At 41.1% G+C, this 16,862-nt stretch overlaps 4 non-coding genes across 4 annotated transcripts; 1 reads left to right on the top strand and 3 right to left on the bottom strand.

The window, feature by feature from the left end:
- Window positions 1-1,281: 1,281 nt before the first annotated feature.
- Window positions 1,282-1,353, top strand: trnat-ugu (transfer RNA threonine (anticodon UGU)). Its single transcript has one exon. It is a non-coding gene; the product is annotated as a tRNA-Thr (tRNA).
- Window positions 1,354-8,853: 7,500 nt separating this feature from the next.
- Window positions 8,854-8,964, bottom strand: trnal-caa (transfer RNA leucine (anticodon CAA)). The gene is made up of 2 exons: window positions 8,927-8,964; window positions 8,854-8,899 (listed from the first exon to the last, which is right to left on the bottom strand). It is a non-coding gene; the product is annotated as a tRNA-Leu (tRNA).
- Window positions 8,965-12,543: 3,579 nt separating this feature from the next.
- On the bottom strand, window positions 12,544-12,654 carry trnal-caa (transfer RNA leucine (anticodon CAA)). Its single transcript has 2 exons — window positions 12,617-12,654; window positions 12,544-12,589 (listed from the first exon to the last, which is right to left on the bottom strand). It is a non-coding gene; the product is annotated as a tRNA-Leu (tRNA).
- Window positions 12,655-16,233: 3,579 nt separating this feature from the next.
- Window positions 16,234-16,344, bottom strand: trnal-caa (transfer RNA leucine (anticodon CAA)). Its single transcript has 2 exons — window positions 16,307-16,344; window positions 16,234-16,279 (listed from the first exon to the last, which is right to left on the bottom strand). It is a non-coding gene; the product is annotated as a tRNA-Leu (tRNA).
- Window positions 16,345-16,862: the final 518 nt, after the last annotated feature.

Below are 16,862 nucleotides of genomic sequence, written 5' to 3'. Positions count from 1 at the left end.
ATACAAGATATGGATGGAGTCGTACAGATTTTTTTAAATAGCCAGTGGATCTACAGAAGCTCAGGATGCCGTGAGACGGGCTACACTACTGCACTGTATCGGGGCTCCCGTGCAGCGGATTTTCGCCAACCTCCCTGGAGAAAAAGGTACATATGAACAGACTGTAGCTGCCTTAGACGCTTACTTTACACCGCGGAGAAATGTGGTTTTGGAACGGCATAAATTTAGGCAGAGAACGTCTCAGGACGAATCTGTTGTTGCTTTTGTGACTGCACTAAAAGAACTGGCTAAATCTTGTGACTTTGGAGTATTGGAAACTGACATGTTAAGATATCAACTTGTGGAAAAATGTACACATAAGAGACTATAAATTGCTGCAGGAGGAAGGGCTGACTTTAGAAAGAGCTCTTACAGTCGCTAGAATTCATGAAGCAGCTCAAGCAGAATCAAGAATGCTTTCTGACCACAGTGACAAAGTGACACTGAACGGGGCGCTCGCTCAAACTTTACAAACAAAAGCCGAGCAGCCGGACGCAGTCATGCTAGAGATATAGAAGAACAGAGGACGGCTGACATTACTTGTTACAGGTGCGGACTAACAATGCACAAAGCAGATGAATGCGGAGCGTGAACAGCAAAATGTCTACACTGTAAGAAAACAGGACATTATGCACACGTCTGCAGAACATCACGTCCGAGTTTAAGGACATCAACATCAGAGATTGGAAGTTAGGGAGTTTCAGGTCTGTTTTTTATTATAGGTTCAAGAAAGTCTGAATACCTTTGCAAGATGTATTTCAGAATCCCACTCAAATCCAGTACGAATGCCGCATAAATCTGCATTGTACAATTAGTATACTGTTTGTCCGTTGAATCAAACACGCCTTATGAAGCATTTCTAAAACAGGAGAGATCGTTAGGGAATGCGTCTTCCTGTAAAAATAAAATGACTTCAAGGGCACTAAAAGCAGAGGTGTGAAAGCCTGCTCTACAGAAGAACTACAGCCAGAGATGCCGAAGAGGTCGAGATTTCACCACGTGAGAGAAAGCATCTCAGAAAACGAAGCTGCGGTCAATTCCACGCGTTATAAAAACACTAGGTCAAACAACAAGAGCTGAAGAGCCGCTGTTGAGAGTAACGTGGCTGAGTGCTTTAAGGAGCTGGCTTAAACCTCCAGCCTCTTCAGGAGCATCTGTTGGAGTCGCACTGCTACAGCGTATCTCCTTGTTAAGTATCCCTTTTATTGTTGTTGCTGCCTCCAGGCGATGTATTTCCTCGAAGGTGCGGTGGCCAAGTGGTAAGGCGTCGGTTTTGTAAACCGAAGATCGTGGGTTCAAACCCCACCCGTGCCTGTTTCATAGTCTTAAAAAAAAACTCGCAATGTGGGAGTCTCAATAGTAAGAAAACATAACTGTCACCAGTGATTAGTATTCGTGCATATCCTGCCTTGCTTCTTAGTCGACAAAGCTTGTCTCTCTTCACACCCATCTTCCGAATGATCGCCTCAGCATTGGGAAGGAACTTGGGCTTGGTACAGCCCCCCACTCCATGGTCTGATCACAAACAGATCTGGTGAGCTGTCAGTCCAGCTTGGAAGAAACATTCGAAAGCACTTAAAATCTGACTTAGGAACGAGAAGACCGTGTTTTTTTAAACGAGTAAACGATAAAATAATATACTGCCTGCAAGACTATGTCAAGTTCAAGTTCAAGTTTAAAGGTCAAGTTCAAGTTTATTGTCATTATACTCATAGGCAGGTATATGGTATAACGGAATGTTATTTAGCTAGCTCTCGGACATAAGTAGTACAAATAAAAAACACAACAACAATACAATTGTATAATAAAAGAAAGACAGAGACAACAGCTGATGTGCAAAAACAACAACAGGTAGTGTGCAAAACAACAAAAAGGTAACAGGTTATGTGCAAAAACATGCATCAAAAGAATGAAATAAAGGGATAGAAATGATGAGGAGTGAGCTTTTGACATGTATGGTAGAGGTAGATTTTCAATGTGTATTTGGGTCTTTGGTAAGAAAGAAGGCACTGTGAGGTTCAGATCACAGGTGAGAGGTGAGGAGAGAGTGAGAGAGGCTGGGAGTTTAATAGTTTGATAGTGCGGGGGTAAAAACTGAGTCTGGTGGTCCGGGCCCGAATGCTGCGGTACCGTTTTCCATGTCATGCTAAACGCCACAAATTGTGTTTGTCCAGTCGTATCAATCGTCCTAAAGTTACAGAAAATCGGATGCGACTGGTGCAATCAGCACACATTTTTTTCAGGATAGTCGAGCGGTTTAAAACAGCAAATTCACAGCTTCGTGTCTTCACAGGCGTTTTACCCTGTCTTCTTTACCTGCCTTTACACTGTTTCAGTCTTGTTGTGCTCGCTGACAATCACAGTACGAGGAAAACGGAGAAATTGCTTAGCAAAAACATAACGGACAGAAAAAAGCTTCGTAAACACGTGAATGTGATTAGCAGCAGTAAGGTATGCATTCAAATGTTTAAGGCAGATTTATAACAGCAGCAGGAGAAAGGTGCAGCACAATGCAATTTGTGAGAATTCACGGGTTTTTATGCTGCTTGGACTTCTTTCAAGCCTATGAGGTGACCTTTATTTTCATTTTCAAACTTCAGAACCGAATAACAAAGAGGTTTCATGTGTGACAGTATTCCGTTGCAAATACCGTTTCCACGATGTATTCAGCGACGGGAATGAAATATTTTAGTGCTGGCTCAAATGCGAGGAATTTCAGAAAAACCTGGAAAAGCAACGCTTGCAGTAAATGACATATCTAAAGCGTGTAGTCAGCATGAACAGAACAACGCAAAGTTCCGGATAAAACCCATTTCTATACGTTTCTCTTAGTGTCTGGGCTCCTATTGAATGTAAATGAGGCAACGTGCTCAGCCAGCAGACTCAGCGCTTACTGAACGCAGGTGTCTCAGAGCGGTGTGTCCAAGTCGCAGTAAAAGAGGAGGATTCTGTCGGCGCCGTGGCTTAGTTGGTTAAAGCGCCTGTCTAGTAAACAGGAGATCTTGGGTTCAAATCCTAGCGGTGCCTTTCTTCCTGTCTTCTCGCACCGTTTGTTGTTATAGAGAACATGCTTCTGCATTACCTCAGTCAATATCACCGGGAATGTGAATAGAAATGTAAACATCAATATTTCTGCTGTCTCTTGAGAAACACAAGTATAGAGTCAAAACACAATAAATAATGCAAAAAAATTATTCAGTTAACACCCAGATGTGACAAAACACATTTAAGACTAACATCCCCTTTAAATATGCATTTCCTTAATATCAGTTCTCTTCCCTCCCCAGGACACCTGCAAATTCACTAGAGCATATTAAAAGCTGTGTGTAAGTCTTACATGTGTTCTGTCACATCTGGGTGTTAAATTAATAGATGTGTTGTGTTATTTAATATGATTTGACTCCACGCTTGTGTTTCTCGGGAGACAGCAGAAATATTGGGGATTTGCGGCTACAGAAAATAATGTGAACTTTACAGGCAAAAGTAAGGTTACGTTAAAGAAACAAAAACGTATTGTCACCTTTTTCAACGTGATTTTTTAAGACATTTGTTCGGAATAGTATATTGTAACGCAACGGGGCTCAGGCGGGCGCCCTTGCCGCATCTGGTCGGCCCCTGCACCCTCTGGGGCTCGAACCCGGGACTTCCGCGTCTCTCTGCAGCGACCTAGCCCCGTGAGCCAAAGAGAGATCTCTCTTTGGCTCACGGGGCTAGGTCGCTGCAGAGAGACGCGGAAGTCCCGGGTTCGAGCCCCAGAGGGTGCAGGGGCCGACCAGATGCGGCAAGGGCGCCCGCCTGAGCCCCGTTGCGTTACATTGGTGTCAGAAGCGGGGTGGGATAGCCCTTCGCCGGGGACGGCGATTTAAGCGGGGGAGAGTGTAACGCTTACGGCCGACAGGGCGCTGTGTAAGAGCCGGCGTACCAGAGCGGGTGACGTCACCGCCCTTCCCTGTGATAGCAGGACCACAGCTACTGGGCTGTGGAGAGATCTCTCTTTGGCTCACGGGGCTAGGTCGCTGCAGAGAGACGCGGAAGTCCCGGGTTCGAGCCCCAGAGGGTGCAGGGGCCGACCAGATGCGGCAAGGGCGCCCGCCTGAGCACCGTTGCGTTACAATATCTTCTCGTGTCTGTGGCTATCTTACAATAACGGTGGTGAAATAGCAGGAATGTGCGGAAAGAATCGGAGATTGAACAGAAGACTCATCCAGTCGATAGTAAGGTTGTGTAGGACCGCACACCCTACGATGTCAGTGTTGAGTAGTGAGGTTTAAAAGCTTCTTCACGAACCAGGAAGGAATACAAACCTAAAGTCTTCTGATCCGTAATCAGACACGTTATCCATTGCGCCATTGGCGTTTGTATTGCATTCAGAGCCGCTACTATTCATGTGTCTTGTATGTGTGTCTAGTTACTACGTCTTTCATTATGTCTGGTTTAAAATAATGTATCTTCAAAACAGACAAAGGGTTTATGAGTCTCCCTGAAATTCAAGAATAAAAAATATCGCGTTTAAAAAGAATACAGAGATGCCAGCGATAGAAAACGGAGCGTCTTAAGTGCGCGCTATCACTGAACTAAACTCCCGATCGGTAAGTTTGTCGGCGGCTTTTTAATTGTGTTAGGAAGAGCAAACAGTCCACAGTGTACATTTTAAAGGTCTAAGCAAAACAATCAGACGTGAGGATTAGGATTAGGATCCAGAACAGGAGCCTTTACTTCTTTATATACTGAGGTTTCGGGTGAACGTCAAAGTGAAAGACAAATTCGCAATTTTCACTTTTTGATTAAGGAACAAGAAAACACCATCCTTCAAACTGGATTCAGACCAGGGACATAAGAAATGCCCACTGTTTTTGTCTATAGTCTTAAGATCCAGCAATTGAGCTATCGAGAGGTCGGAAAGCAAACGCTTTGTCACACGTGTAGCCCAATGTAGTGTAGTGTTCCTCTATTTAAATCCCAGTTCGACGTCAAAATACTCACTCCCATAGTCTCGTTCAGAAGAAGAAATGGACCAGGCTTCCACTGTATAAACGTCCAGAGTTCTTATAAAACGTTTGAAGGGACATCAGTGCAGGCTGAAATTGACCCTTTTTCTAGTGGGATCAGGATCATATAAAACCTTTCTTTTGGATTGAGAAGAGGATCATGGAGACACTCAAAATATCCCTGTCTTTGCTTCTTTCAAGGATGAATGGAGTATTGATCTGCAAGCATCGGTTTATATCAAAACTCTCTGCTACTGCAGTTGCTTGTTTGAGAGTTTCTTCAAATCTTTCAACTGAACGTTGATATCAAGATATATTGACGGTAATATCATAGGGACTTTGGTTTTCTTTTGATCGAAAATTGTATTAAAATACAAGCCTCTTTCACAGTTGTATAATACTTTCCCTTGCATCCTCAGATAAAAATTCTAAATACCACAAAGTTACAACATATGGAATAGCATTTATTTTAAAATGTATTTTAAAATTTGCATTTATTTAGAGCTGTATTTAGAGCTTAGTAAAGATAGCAATGCTAATATTGATGGAGTAGAAATGTAAGATGAATTGATAGCTTTTTCTGAACTAAAAAAGTCCTACAACGCCTCCTGTAACAGGTAAGGACTCATAGCAAGACATTGCTATTGCATTGCGCATTTTGCAGATACGACCAGTTTCTGCTTCTGGGGAGTGCATCTTTTCCAAACTGAAATTAACAAGAACATTTTCAAGATGCGCCATGTCCCTAAATCGTTCATCAGGACTACTATTAATATCAGGTGAAAGCAGTACAAAGCATAAATTTAACCTAAATATTAAGAGACTATATCTGTCAGCTACTGCTGTAAGCCATGTTCAGCCAACGCTAGAAATATTACTGCTCTACTACAGAAGCTAAAGAAAGCAAGTCCGAGAAACGGATCACAAGTCGAAAACATAAGTCGACGAGGATGGGATTCGAACCCACGCGTGCAAAGCACAATGGTCCATCGCCTTAACCACTCGGCCACCTCGTCACGAGAGCCACCCCCCTTGGGCATGATTTTGCTTGGCGACCAGGCTCAGCGCACATCGACCTCAGATGTCTCAGAGCGGTGTGTCCAAGAGGCTGTATAAGAATAGGTAATAGGTTTATTCCATGCTGAAAAAAAGAAGAACGAGAACACAACGTTTCGCCCGTGGAGCCTTCTTCAGGTGTGAGAGAGACAGGGCAGTAGGCAAAGGTAAAATAGCGAGAGAACAAAGGTTTTAGGGTGGGTACCCACCTGTATAAGAATAGTATTCTGCCGGTGCTGTGGTAAAGCTGGTTGAAACACCTGTTTCATAAAGAGGAAATCCTGGATCCGAATTCCAGCGGTACCTTTTTTTCCTGTCTTGTTTTACAGAACATGTAATTTGGGACACTCAAAGAGGTCTTGATTTGGTTTATTCATTTCGTTTGCAGAACAACTTTTTTTTAAAATCATACAGCTTGCGAAAGATGAAATGCGAGCGAATTTTCTGTTCACCAAAAGTATGTAAATGAAAAAAAGCAAGGTGTAAGCATTTCTGTGGTGCAATCGGTTAGAGTTTTCGGCTATTAACCCCCAGGTGGTTTTTTTGATCCCACCCAGGGACGCACTTCTTCCTATAGTAAACATCTTCACCGCAAAAATTTAATTGTTCCGCAAAACCTGAACTATTTTGATATTTGCAGTAGTAAACAATTGAGTACCAGAGTCAACATTACCGGGAATTTCCAATAATTACCGACATTGGCAACTTGCAAGCAGTTAGTATTCACCAATGGAATTATATGTTCCAGTGAGTGGCGGGAGAATTCACTTATGCTCCCGTTGCATCTTCAGCTAAAGTAATTAAAAAAACAATGCAAAATTGTTCGAGAACTTGACAAGCAAAAACAACAGATCGCCGGAGCTCTATTTTAATATTTTCGTATATTTACCTTAATTTGAATATAAATGTTAACATAAACGCTGTTCAATATAATGTAATGTTGTTGTACTTTTAAAATATTTTAGCTGAGGGTGAGAGGGGGGATATTACGCCTTGCCAAACATCTAAAATAACTGTAAAAGGGGATGGCATTTTAATAAAACTGGCAATCAAAAGAAAGTTACAATTTGTATGGTATTATGCTCAATATCCCTCGATATTGAAGGTCAGATGAGGAATTTGAAGAAACTATCAAAGAAACAACGGCAATAGCAGAGGGTGTTGATTTTGAACCAGTGTTTGCACCTCAGTAATCCACCAGTCTTCGCTTGACAGGCTTCCTCAAGATATTCGGTGTTCTATAAAAAAAATCGACAATTAAGCGCAAATGTGACAAGAGGCAAAGACTGCGGCAGAGGAGGAATAAACTCCACACGATGACTGTATGTATACGTCTGTCTAATATTCGGCCCCTGCAGGGGCATCATATTCGCTGAACTGCCTGCCAGCGTGTGTACGGTCTTATACTGTAATTCAAGAATATCAATGGTCAGACGCTTACAACGGGTGTTTGTGTTTGTATTATTTAGAGAATTGAAAAAACATTTTCAAAACTACAGCTCGAATGAAATTAAAAAAAACGTTTATTTGTCTCTTTGCTGTAACAACTGTGCCAAAACTATCCAGATACAGCAGAATTTAACTAGATTTTATTGGATTTTAGGAAATGTATTTTTGCGCATTTCTCTATACGATCAGAATACCTTCCTGTTTTCACCGTGTTTATTGTTTCTGCCTATGATATCTCGGAAAGAAAGACCCAGTATCTGTTCACCGAAATATTTCAGGAGTTTGCTGTGGTTTGAGAGGAGTGTATGAAGGTAATGAAGGAGTGAGGACACGCGCATTCCGCACGGGGAGCGCAGAGCAATGAGCCGCGACTGCAGCTCTCCGAGTCTTTTCTTATACAACCTCTGAGTCCGGACACACAGCGTCTCCAGCCAGAGATTTACAGTTCAGAAAACGGCTGTCTCGAGCAGAAACTGATCTTCCTGCTTTAGTTAAGGTTTGGTTATTGTGGGGGTTTAGCGCTTGTATCTCTCTTCTCTTACTAAACACTACTACTGTAAAGTATATAAATAGAAGCTAAAATGCAGCTAAAATACTTCAGTAAGGCCGAGCAGATAGGAAAGTTTAATAAAAATGTTCTATGATCTATGTTCTAGTTGCCCATATTTTGTAAACTCTCGGTTCGAGCTCTGATTTAATCCTCTCGGCTCCTGCCGCTGTCACCGGGAGAGTGGCTGCATTCCGTAGGGCTACAGGCTGATTTCACAATGCCACATTTAATGAAATACAGGGGAAACCGCAAGGAAAAAGATATTGTAACGCAACGGAGGCTCAGGCAGGCGCCCTTGCCGCATTAGGTCGGCCCCATCCCGACTGAGGCTCGAACCCGGGACTCCCGCGTCTCTCTGCAGCGACCCAGCCCCGTGAGCTAAAGAAAGATCTCTCTACAGCCCGATAGCTGTAGTCCTGCTATCACAGGGAAGGACGGTGACATCACCTGCTCTGGTACGCCGGCTCTTACACAGTGCCTGTCGGCCGTAAGCGTTACAATATGTTTTAATACATCTTCTTCTGGATTTATATTTCGATCTTTCACCTTTGAATGCATACCTTGACCGTAAATCTTTACTCGATTACAGGCACCCCAAACAGTTCTTAAGGGAGAAATCGAAGCCTATTTGACTTTCTGCTAATCACATTGAAGTGTTCACGAAGCATTTCCCTGCCCATCATGTGCCCGCAAGCCTGTTTCTCCGTTTTCTTCTTTCTGTCGTTGTCAGCGAGCACAAGAAGACAGGAAAAATGCAAGAGAGGGAAAAGCTGTCAGGAGTGGGATTTGAACCCACGCCTCTATTCAGAGACCAGAACACCCAAGCAATGGAAAGACAGGAGTCCTTGAGTCTGGCGCCTTAGACCACTCGGCCATCCTGACGAGTTGCGTAAGATGGTGTGTTAAAAGCACCAGTAGTTCACAAAACTGAGAAATGCTTTGCTGGAGAAGCGCCACGTTGCCTAATGTTGCCTAAACGGATCGCGGAAATCAAATATTCGGATCGATTTAGAGTGTGCTTTACAGCCTTTGTGTAATATTTTAAATTGTTTTTAAAAAGTGTGTACTGTGTACTACGTTTAGGACTAGTTAGTGTGGTAGAATATGGAGATCATCTCCAGCTCTGAGCTCAACTGCAACAACAAGTCGTGCTGAACAAAGTCAGAGTTCAGCTGAACCTTTGCTCAGTGTGGTGCTCAGGACTCAGGAGTATTGTTGTGGTTCTAATTAGCACGAACTGCAGGGGCTCTGAATCAGAACATTTCAATTTATCTGTTCAGTAAGTTAAAATGCAGGACATGTTAAAATCAGATTATCACTGTGTCTCTGTCCCGTTTGTATATAACCGAATGTTTAAAAGATACCAGTAAGGACACACAACTACTAATGCGGTACTTATTGGAAATAGTCCCAAAACAAGTACGTCCGGCAGCTGGTAGACCCCTGTAATAATTTTGCAGTGACACTTTGAAGATTTACGCTCTATTTAAATATTAATTTACTAAATTTCAGTTCTCTTTTCTCACACTCCCTGGCATAACTGAACTCTCACTCTCGCATACTAAAGGCTTTACATTCATTAGCTGTAATACAGATTCTAATAAAGACAGAATGAAACTGTTTGTTTTGTGTCTCATGGTGATCCTCTTCTCGATCCAAATGAAATGTTTAATATGATCCCTCGAGAAAGAAAAGGAGTCAATTTCCGCCTGGAAAGATTGATGCTCCATCAAACATTTTGTAATATCTCCGGAAGTTTATACAGTAGAATCCTGGTATGTGGCTTAAATTCAAGGTAAACAAGACTAAGGAAACGAGTTGGAAACGATGTCGATCTGGGATTTAAATCATCCGGAACATTTCACTACATCGGACAGTATGTGCCAGAGAGCATCTCCTGACATCTGTTGGTAGCTCAGTTGGTAGAGCGGAGGACTGTAGTGGAAACAAGAGGGAATCCTTAGGTTGCTGGTTTGACACTGGGTCGAAGGAAGGTACCCTTTGTGTATTTCATTCAAACAGTTAAAATAGCCGATCTTTTTCCACTCAGACTTTGATCACAAGCTCAATAAACGACGAAGCAGAGGCTCTTGTTCTGAATTCAGCTCACGTCTGATTGTCTTGTTTTGGCCAAGATCTGATCTTTGAATTCAGGGAATACTCTGTCTGCTTTGTACAGTAATTCAAAAGTAGATACAAATGTCACTTTTTTATTGTAGATATAAAGGTGTTCTCTGTTTTCAAAGGATAGGTACTTAATTGGCTTTATGATTTGGTTTTGATTTTGTATCGTTGTATTATTAAGTTTGTGCTTTTTGTGTTTTTAACATATTGTGAACTTATTTTTGAAACAAATGCTTACAAAAGCAGACATGGCACACATCTGTTTATACCAGCGGTGAATTGTATATTTTATTAAGTAGAAGCTACTGCGCACTTCTGGGAGAATAACAGGTTCGATATAAAGTGGCAAAAATATAAAAGGGGAAAATACCCCAGACTGGGTGTAAAGGCCTCGTTGTGACTGTTGTTTTATTGTTGAATACGGCATACTGTGCACGAAATGTTGCAGAAACACAATCTGATAGTTAAATAATTAGTATGAGGCCACGGATCCAAATATTAATTGCTGATTTTTTTAAGTGATATCTTCCTATCCTCTGGTAGAAGTAACATGATGTGAGCAATTGTTTTTTGTTCTTTTTTTTCACGTTGCGATCCAAAAAGCCTCAGATGCACAGTCTGACAGCAACCAAACCAGAATGGATTCTGCTGGGAGCCGGACTGAGCTCATTCTTGCTCCCTGTGCTGAAAACAGAATTAGCTCTTCCTCGAACATCGTCTACAGCTGCTGGATGGTGCTCTACGTCCTGCTGCTCAAGCAATTATTTGGACGAAAGACAGATCACTTGTGCGCTTTTAACCTTCTCGCAGCTACAGGCGAGACTGAAGCTGGCGATATAAAGGCACGCGCTGGTACACCTTCTCGAACTTTCACAATCGCGATAAACATTTTTTTAAGACCTTTGAAAAACTAGATATAGATATAGATAAAACTAGATAAAAAAACATGAGCTTTATCGGTTTTTACATTAATCGATTTTGAATCAAATTTGATCTTTTTACATTGCATTTTACGTTGAAATGTAGCATGCATACCTAATCCACCAACGGACAGAGCAATATTTTACGTTGCCTTCCAGAGCTTCCAACGTTTGATGGATTTGTATGGGTGTCTGTATGATACCACTACAGCACTGGCGTAGGTGCAAAATCCACTTTCACAAGACTTTTTCAGTGTCTTCTCTCTCAAATGGACCGAAGCACAGGAGCCAATATAAGAGAAAACGACAGATGTTTAAACAGAGTATGTCCCAATGTCTGCGACAACGCATTGTGATTTTGTATAAACGCAAATGGTTTATCATTTAAAAGCCAACATCATTCTTTTTATCCCTGGCGCTAATACGCTACCATACATGCGAGCTGTTGTGTGAAAGAAAATTCATATGTGCGTAGGAAGGCAGAATAAAATCCAGAACTGTGTTGGTGACATCGATAAACAGGGCTCATGTTCACAACAAAACTTTACTGTATAAAAGGTTAATATTCGTAAATATATATATTTTTTAATTATGCAAGGTGTCTGTTAAACCATTCATGAAGGATTTTTAGACAAAAAAACACACCATTATATGAGAACATATATTTACTATATCTGCATTTAACTCACTTTTTAACAATATCAATTTCAAGGCCGATATAAATTGCTGCCCTGCTTTTTTGTCATAAATACACAAGCTTGTTATGTCTTGTGTCAGAAATAAACTGCATGAAATTTGCTAAAGCAACAGATCTTCCTGCTTTAGTTAAGGTTTGGTTATTGTGGGGGTTTAGCGCTTGTATCTCTCTTCTCTTACTAAACACTATCTACTGTAAAGTATATAAATAGAAGCTAAAATGCAGCTAAAATACTTCAGTAAGGCCGAGCAGATAGGAAAGTTTAATAAAAATGTTCTATGATCTATGTTCTAGTTGCCCATATTTTTTTAACTCTCTGTTCGAGCTCTGATTTAATCCTCTCGGCTCCTGCCGCTGTCACCGGGAGAGTGGCTGCATTCCGTAGGGCTACAGGCTGATTTCACAATGCCACATTTAATGAAATACAGGGGAAACCGCAAGGAAAACAATATGTTTTAATACATCTTCTTCTGGATTTATATTTCGGTCTTTCACCTTTGAATGCATACCTTGACCGTAAATCTTTATTCGATTACAGGCACCCCAAACAGTTCTTAAGGGAGAAATCGAAGCCTATTTGACTTTCTGCTAATCACATTGAAGTGTTCACGAAGCATTTCCCTGCCCATCATGTGCCCGCAAGCCTGTTTCTCCGTTTTCTTCTTTCTGTCGTTGTCAGCGAGCACAAGAAGACAGGAAAAATGCAAGAGAGGGAAAAGCTGTCAGGAGTGGGATTTGAACCCACGCCTCTATTCAGAGACCAGAACACCCAAGCAATGGAAAGACAGGAGTCCTTGAGTCTGGCGCCTTAGACCACTCGGCCATCCTGACGAGTTGCGTAAGTTGGTGTGTTAAAAGCACCAGTAGTTCACAAAACTGAGAAATGCTTTGCTGGAGAAGCGCCACGTTGCCTAATGTTGCCTAAACGGATCGCGGAAATCAAATATTCGGATCGATTTAGAGTGTGCTTTACAGCCTTTGTGTAATATTTTAAATTGTTTTTAAAAAGTGTGTACTGTGTACTACGTTTAGGACTAGTTAGTGTGGTAGAATATGGAGATCATCTCCAGCTCTGAGCTCAACTGCAACAACAAGTCGTGCTGAACAAAGTCAGAGTTCAGCTGAACCTTTGCTCAGTGTGGTGCTCAGGACTCAGGAGTATTGTTGTGGTTCTAATTAGCACGAACTGCAGGGGCTCTGAATCAGAACATTTCAATTTATCTGTTCAGTAAGTTAAAATGCAGGACATGTTAAAATCAGATTATCACTGTGTCTCTGTCCCGTTTGTATATAACCGAATGTTTAAAAGATACCAGTAAGGACACACAACTACTAATGCGGTACTTATTGGAAATAGTCCCAAAACAAGTACGTCCGGCAGCTGGTAGACCCCTGTAATAATTTTGCAGTGACACTTTGAAGATTTACGCTCTATTTAAATATTAATTTACTAAATTTCAGTTCTCTTTTCTCACACTCCCTGGCATAACTGAACTCTCACTCTCGCATACTAAAGGCTTTACATTCATTAGCTGTAATACAGATTCTAATAAAGACAGAATGAAACTGTTTGTTTTGTGTCTCATGGTGATCCTCTTCTCGATCCAAATGAAATGTTTAATATGATCCCTCGAGAAAGAAAAGGAGTCAATTTCCGCCTGGAAAGATTGATGCTCCATCAAACATTTTGTAATATCTCCGGAAGTTTATACAGTAGAATCCTGGTATGTGGCTTAAATTCAAGGTAAACAAGACTAAGGAAACGAGTTGGAAACGATGTCGATCTGGGATTTAAATCATCCGGAACATTTCACTACATCGGACAGTATGTGCCAGAGAGCATCTCCTGACATCTGTTGGTAGCTCAGTTGGTAGAGCGGAGGACTGTAGTGGAAACAAGAGGGAATCCTTAGGTTGCTGGTTTGACACTGGGTCGAAGGAAGGTACCCTTTGTGTATTTCATTCAAACAGTTAAAATAGCCGATCTTTTTCCACTCAGACTTTGATCACAAGCTCAATAAACGACGAAGCAGAGGCTCTTGTTCTGAATTCAGCTCACGTCTGATTGTCTTGTTTTGGCCAAGATCTGATCTTTGAATTCAGGGAATACTCTGTCTGCTTTGTACAGTAATTCAAAAGTAGATACAAATGTCACTTTTTTATTGTAGATATAAAGGTGTTCTCTGTTTTCAAAGGATAGGTACTTAATTGGCTTTATGATTTGGTTTTGATTTTGTATCGTTGTATTATTAAGTTTGTGCTTTTTGTGTTTTTAACATATTGTGAACTTATTTTTGAAACAAATGCTTACAAAAGCAGACATGGCACACATCTGTTTATACCAGCGGTGAATTGTATATTTTATTAAGTAGAAGCTACTGCGCACTTCTGGGAGTATAACAGGTTCGATATAAAGTGGCAAAAATATAAAAGGGGAAAATACCCCAGACTGGGTGTAAAGGCCTCGTTGTGACTGTTGTTTTATTGTTGAATACGGCATACTGTGCACGAAATGTTGCAGAAACACAATCTGATAGTTAAATAATTAGTATGAGGCCACGGATCCAAATATTAATTGCTGATTTTTTTAAGTGATATCTTCCTATCCTCTGGTAGAAGTAACACGATGTGAGCAATTGTTTTTTGTTCTTTTTTTTCACGTTGCGATCCAAAAAGCCTCAGATGCACAGTCTGACAGCAACCAAACCAGAATGGATTCTGCTGGGAGCCGGACTGAGCTCATTCTTGCTCCCTGTGCTGAAAACAGAATTAGCTCTTCCTCGAACATCGTCTACAGCTGCTGGATGGTGCTCTACGTCCTGCTGCTCAAGCAATTATTTGGACGAAAGACAGATCACTTGTGCGCTTTTAACCTTCTCGCAGCTACAGGCGAGACTGAAGCTGGCGATATAAAGGCACGCGCTGGTACACCTTCTCGAACTTTCACAATCGCGATAAACATTTTTTTAAGACCTTTGAAAAACTAGATATAGATATAGATAAAACTAGATAAAAAAACATGAGCTTTATCGGTTTTTACATTAATCGATTTTGAATCAAATTTGATCTTTTTACATTGCATTTTACGTTGAAATGTAGCATGCATACCTAATCCACCAACGGACAGAGCAATATTTTACGTTGCCTTCCAGAGCTTCCAACGTTTGATGGATTTGTATGGGTGTCTGTATGATACCACTACAGCACTGGCGTAGGTGCAAAATCCACTTTCACAAGACTTTTTCAGTGTCTTCTCTCTCAAATGGACCGAAGCACAGGAGCCAATATAAGAGAAAACGACAGATGTTTAAACAGAGTATGTCCCAATGTCTGCGACAACGCATTGTGATTTTGTATAAACGCAAATGGTTTATCATTTAAAAGCCAACATCATTCTTTTTATCCCTGGCGCTAATACGCTACCATACATGCGAGCTGTTGTGTGAAAGAAAATTCATATGTGCGTAGGAAGGCAGAATAAAATCCAGAACTGTGTTGGTGACATCGATAAACAGGGCTCATGTTCACAACAAAACTTTACTGTATAAAAGGTTAATATTCGTAAATATATATATTTTTTAATTATGCAAGGTGTCTGTTAAACCATTCATGAAGGATTTTTAGACAAAAAAACACACCATTATATGAGAACATATATTTACTATATCTGCATTTAACTCACTTTTTAACAATATCAATTTCAAGGCCGATATAAATTGCTGCCCTGCTTTTTTGTCATAAATACACAAGCTTGTTATGTCTTGTGTCAGAAATAAACTGCATGAAATTTGCTAAAGCAACAGATCTTCCTGCTTTAGTTAAGGTTTGGTTATTGTGGGGGTTTAGCGCTTGTATCTCTCTTCTCTTACTAAACACTATCTACTGTAAAGTATATAAATAGAAGCTAAAATGCAGCTAAAATACTTCAGTAAGGCCGAGCAGATAGGAAAGTTTAATAAAAATGTTCTATGATCTATGTTCTAGTTGCCCATATTTTTTTAACTCTCTGTTCGAGCTCTGATTTAATCCTCTCGGCTCCTGCCGCTGTCACCGGGAGAGTGGCTACATTCCGTAGGGCTACAGGCTGATTTCACAATGCCACATTTAATGAAATACAGGGGAAACCGCAAGGAAAACAATATGTTTTAATACATCTTCTTCTGGATTTATATTTCGGTCTTTCACCTTTGAATGCATACCTTGACCGTAAATCTTTATTCGATTACAGGCACCCCAAACAGTTCTTAAGGGAGAAATCGAAGCCTATTTGACTTTCTGCTAATCACATTGAAGTGTTCACGAAGCATTTCCCTGCCCATCATGTGCCCGCAAGCCTGTTTCTCCGTTTTCTTCTTTCTGTCGTTGTCAGCGAGCACAAGAAGACAGGAAAAATGCAAGAGAGGGAAAAGCTGTCAGGAGTGGGATTTGAACCCACGCCTCTATTCAGAGACCAGAACACCCAAGCAATGGAAAGACAGGAGTCCTTGAGTCTGGCGCCTTAGACCACTCGGCCATCCTGACGAGTTGCGTAAGTTGGTGTGTTAAAAGCACCAGTAGTTCACAAAACTGAGAAATGCTTTGCTGGAGAAGCGCCACGTTGCCTAATGTTGCCTAAACGGATCGCGGAAATCAAATATTCGGATCGATTTAGAGTGTGCTTTACAGCCTTTGTGTAATATTTTAAATTGTTTTTAAAAAGTGTGTACTGTGTACTACGTTTAGGACTAGTTAGTGTGGTAGAATATGGAGATCATCTCCAGCTCTGAGCTCAACTGCAACAACAAGTCGTGCTGAACAAAGTCAGAGTTCAGCTGAACCTTTGCTCAGTGTGGTGCTCAGGACTCAGGAGTATTGTTGTGGTTCTAATTAGCACGAACTGCAGGGGCTCTGAATCAGAACATTTCAATTTATCTGTTCAGTAAGTTAAAATGCAGGACATGTTAAAATCAGATTATCACTGTGTCTCTGTCCCGTTTGTATATAACCGAATGTTTAAAAGATACCAGTAAGGACACACAACTACTAATGCGGTACTTATT

The sequence above is a fragment of the Lepisosteus platostomus genome, assembly GCF_059453375.1.
Source record: "Lepisosteus platostomus isolate fLepPlt1 chromosome 5 unlocalized genomic scaffold, fLepPlt1.hap1 SUPER_5_unloc_4, whole genome shotgun sequence".
In the NCBI taxonomy this organism is placed as follows: domain Eukaryota; kingdom Metazoa; phylum Chordata; class Actinopteri; order Semionotiformes; family Lepisosteidae; genus Lepisosteus; species Lepisosteus platostomus.
The sequence above is the reverse complement of the archived record's forward strand: the minus strand, read 5'-3'. Positions and strand labels throughout refer to the sequence as shown.